We start from the raw sequence: 5,423 nt of genomic DNA on the forward strand, positions 1-5,423 counted from the left end.
ACACTGAAGTGACTTTCCCAGGATCTCACAGGTCAGCAAGGGGGTACCCATGAACTAGATCAGGGAGGGAGCGGAGTACCAGTCCCACCAACATAAGGCAGAATCATTTTCTGAAAAAATGACACCATTAAAACAGCCTGAATCTTTGTCACCTCAAGTTTCCTCCACCATACATCTGTAGGCTTGGCTCTGTCATAGTAGCACTTCCTGATGTGAGGATTGTTTTCCTTTTAAGGATAAATAAACAGTAAAAGCAATAAACTCTAGAATGATAAATATTCTCTTGTCTCAATATTTTCTTCCCAGAAGATGGAATATGACACACAAGGAAATTTCTTTTCACCAAAATAGATATTTATAGTAAGATACAAACAAGTTGCTAAAGAAAGCCTTGGAGTGATTTTACTTTCTGTCAATGCAACATTTTCTCCACATCCTTCAGGCATTCAGCCCAAGGTGGACACGCAGGGAGTGAGGCTGGCTGACTGATCCAGAACACCAGTTTGGCCACACTCTTAAGTCCGATCACCCAGACGGGGTGGAACCACTGAGACATGGTATTGTGGTATTTGTTCCACTCAAGCAAATTCCATTAGGTTATCTGCCTCAAATCTACCCACCTAGTGGCAAATGTAATTCCCACTAGGGAAGTTCCAACACCTACTCATTCCTATGTCTCAAAAGAGACTGGTCCCAATGCCTGAGGGCCCTGGTGGAGGAAGTTTCCCCCAACAGTACAGGTCATTTCTGTGTGTTGGTATACACCATTCAGCACCACACAGCCATAGCCCAGGATCTCAATCTACTCCCAAGGATATGAACCTTATGTTATCTTTAGTCCAAACCCTATTCACCCCTTTTAGACACACTGAAAATTCCCATGATTCTGATCTCAGAACTGAAAGAACTCAAGTCAAATGACTTACCCCACTGATACACTGAAATTAATTGAACAGGTTAAAAGCACTTATTGAACACCTACTACACCTACTGTGTACAGGACACTCTGTTACAGGTTATTACACAGGCATGGCTGGGGGAGAGTGAAAGGCAATGACATGCTAACATAAAACTGTTCCAATTCCAGTTCTACAAGTGTTCATTCAGGTTACAACTGGCCTTTTTCTTGTCCCCATTCCTGGACTGCTTTGCCCACTGTTCTTACAAATGCCTCTATGAGAAGGTAATATAGGAAAATTTAGGTTAAGCAAGACAATCCAAAAGAATTCTTTGCTGATATGAAAGCCAAAGATTGGATCTGAATATTATTAACCCTTGCCGCCTGAATCCCTTTTACCCTATTGGCTTGGTTTTGTGGGGGTGGCGGACGGAGTGTGGGCAGAACATCCCCTGTGGCATTGTAACAGCACTTCCCAAATGAGGAGAACAGTCCTGCTGCAACTTCTAATCCACACTTTGGGTCTCAGTTTTTCTGCTTAGAGAACAGGTGCTGATGCCTCTTCCTCCCCATGACCTCTTCATTGTTCATGGGGACTATGACTGCCAACCACATCAAATTCAGGGTCATTCAGCAGTTTTCTCTCAATCATAAGAGCTAAAGGAATTCATTTGGAATGTGAGCTTGAGTATAAGACAGAAATGGGAGGATGAGACTCTTAGTGAATCTCAACCCCATGGAATTGAGTCATTCCCTCATAGAGGGAATGTTAGTTAAAAGATGTTAGTTAAAAGACCTGGTGCCTCTTCTTGCCTTAATCCTCTACAAATGAACAGCCAGTGCACAGATAAATGACCTTGGTAATCCAGGATGCAGAAATGACAGAGCATGGATGCAAGCAGGATAGCCCTGCGGTGAAGGTGCAGGTACTTCTGGTTCCCTTGGAAAAACGACTGAAATAAATTGACTTAGACATGATCCTGCCAAAGGCAAGGAATATACTAGATGACATACAATGAATTTTTCTAGCCTTATAAATCTGATTCTTGATTCTATGCCCCTAAGAGATCTGAAATTAAAGAGAAGACTTTGGATCGGCATTATTGAATTTTGTGGAAAATACAACCATAGGAGCAAAGCACTTAACTTCCTTTACTGAGCATTCTATTACAAAGAAAGTGAATAACTGAGATTCAAGGAGCTGGGGTACATGTCATCAACATCTTTTGCTAATTGTCAATATGAGCAATACCCTTGCTGACCCTTTCTTGGGGTGCTAATATATTACAGGTAAAATTTCCCGAGATTATTTTACCTACTAAGATATATTAAGCTCCCATTCATGTGCATCACAAGGTGCCAAGTACAGTTAGTCAAGAACAAAGGACAGAAAGCAATTGATCACTGACTTAAAATGACTGCATTTTTCAAGTGATAAGCTTACATCGATTGGTTAGTATTTCTCAAAGTGATGATCTTCTGCATCAGAATCACGATAAGAGCTGTGCAGAATTGCAGAGGCCTGGGTCTCACCTAATATCTAGTCTTTTAGAGCAAAGAGCTTTTTACAAGATTCCCTAGAGATTTGTATGTACACCAAAGTTTGACATTGTTTCCATAAGAATGTTCTCAAGCCTATATCATTCAGTAGATGCAGGCCTCCATGAGGGAATGACTCAATGACATGGGGTTGACATTCACTACGAGTCTCATCCTCCCATTTCTGTCTTATACTCAAGCTCACATTCCAAATGAATTCCTTTATCACTTATGATTGAGAGAAAACTGCTGAATGACCCTGAATTACCCTTCAACCACACTTGAAGAGCTAAATATAGTAATGCTTGATTAATTTATCCCTGCTAAAGGAGAGATCGCATTAATTTGGGAGGGGTCAGAAACAGTGGACCTTTTTAATAGAGATTTTTTTTTCCTGTGGCATAATAGCAATGTATTGTAACTCACAAACAAACTAAGGCCAAATTTTAGATCTGGGCTTTTTGGTTCCCTTGGAAGAATAAAGAAGAATAAATCAGGCAGGTAAAGAGGACATGGAGAGTGGAAGGAAAAGTGAGCATCAGTAGGTAGAATAACAATATAGATGGGAAAAATAGATGGAAATCCAAACCAAACTTCTTCTATTTGACTAATTTGTGAAACCTATTCTGATAGAGGTCCCACCATGCCTGTCTTGAACATAGAAAAATCACTTAGCAGCAGCAGCATATCATAAAGAACATGTTAAAGAATTCCATGGCCTCATACCCAATAAAAGTTTCTCCTTTTAAGAATAAACACTCCAATCATAAATGCCTGACCAACACACAATACATGTGAAGCTGAAGTAGAATACTGAGTGTCAACTATAATTATATACATAGGGAATCTAGTCAATCGTATTGTAACAGCTATATACGATGTCAGAGGGGTAGCAGGCTGGGGAGTTATCACTTTGTGAGGGGTGTAAATGTGTAACTATTACATTGCTTTGTACACCTGAAACTAATTTTTTTTAAAAAAAGAATAAACATTCCCCTTGAAATATGGATTTCACTATTGCTGAACCATGTTAATAACCTGTTTTCATAATACCATACACTATACTGAACTCCATAGCTGACAAAATATGTGTAACTTCAAGAGGTCACCTGATTAATAAGTACCAGAACACCAAGCTATAAGATGATAAAGACACCTCTCCACATCTTGTGTCTTGGCCACCACAACACAGTCCCTGCAAAGAGGAAGCATTCCCAACCTCATGTCCAAGTGAGACTGGCCTTCCCCAACTTTACCACACCACTCAGACCTAGAGAAAAGGAGCCAGCTCTCTGAGTTCCACTTGTTCCTCTCCCTACTGTCATCTATAAATCCTTGTCACTCCACATCACTGATTATTTTAACACCTGTTCTACAAATTTCTTTCCATCTCAACTACTGTCAAAAAAGAACTTAATGACATCAACACTCTGGTATCTCAGTTCCTCCACCTCCACAGGTCGAAAAACTGTTTTCTCCATTCAAGCTCAGTCAGCCACTGTCATCACCATTAACTGTACCACCATCCAAATCTCAGTCTCAAGCTTCCACTCTCTGAATACCATATTCTACACTTTCAGCTCATTTACTCTATACACATCCTCCAGCAATTCTTCGCTTCCAGTTACCAAGACTTCCAATTACTGTCAACCTACTTCCCTTAATCACTCTTTTCATGGCTTCCCTGCTCTTCATATCCAGGTGAATTCCTTTAGTCCTTAATTAAAATTACTGCCTTGGAAACACTGGTTGCTCTCCCTTTTCATTGTAGCACAACTATGTGGCAAAAGTTCCAAATCTGGTAAAACTCATCAATGAACCTATGGTACATCTGTGTCTGAGAAGTTGAATTTGCCAGAGTAAAACATACAATTATGCTCTCTGACCTCCCTTTAAAGTTATGACTACAAAAATACATTTATCAGGTGCCATCCCTCTCTACCAACTATCTACTGTCCTCCCAGTCATAACCTCTCATTCCTTTAAAACTTGAACTCTTAAATTGTGTCTTTCTTTCCATCAATTTTCCTGTGATTTATTGGTGACTGTAATATTCAAGTAACTGACCCATTTACTACTACAGTATACTATAGCACATCAGTTTCTTGATCTATGCATTACAATTGATCTTGCTCTCAACATTATCTCAAGTATACATTTCAATGGTTATACCCTAGATTTTGTCATTACTGAGAGCCATTATCTCAATTTCAAGGATACTATTCTCTAATCTCTAACTTCTATCTTTCCAGCTCACTTTCTTTCCCATACTTACTCCAAATCCTATTGGGACATCCAATCCATGGGTCCAACCACCCACCCTTCTCAACGCCCTCCTTCACTTTTTACCAAATTTAGATCCAACATCCATCATTTTAGTCACCCTGGAATACACCTTTATCTATTGGATTGTCGGAAAAGTCATGATGTATTTTTTCTATGTTTTTGTTGCAAAAATGCATCATGACTTTTCTGACAACCCAATAGTTTGCTCCTTTCATACTTGTCTGACAAAATGCCCACCTGTTAAAACCTAACTCTGTGTCTACTGCACATCTGCAACTGAGTAGCTTAATGTGGCTAGAGAAAAACCATGCTGACTGGTCTTTCAAGTATGATCTCAAATTTCAAAAAGGCCCAACAATCTTCTATAGTCCTCTGACTTTCCCACTCTAAAGACTCCTCTTTTCACATTTTTTTTTCTTTTCCCAGACCTCCACACTAGTTCTATCCTTATTCTTAGCTGAAAAATGTGCCTCTTATTTTCCTAATAAAATCATTTAGAAAATAATTTCCACATCCTTCCTACACCAAGTTTACCAGCTTACCTGCACCTGTACCCATAGACTCTACCTTCCCTCCTGTCACGTTAGTGCACTGTTCCTACTCCTATCTAAAGCTAACCCATCCTTTAATTAGCTGGATTTCATCCCCTTAATCCTGCTCAGACTCTGCTCTTGCAATTATCCCCTTTCCTAACTGCAAC

The sequence above is a fragment of the Hipposideros armiger genome, unplaced genomic scaffold (assembly GCF_001890085.2).
Source record: "Hipposideros armiger isolate ML-2016 unplaced genomic scaffold, ASM189008v1 scaffold_1056, whole genome shotgun sequence".
NCBI lineage: Eukaryota > Metazoa > Chordata > Mammalia > Chiroptera > Hipposideridae > Hipposideros > Hipposideros armiger.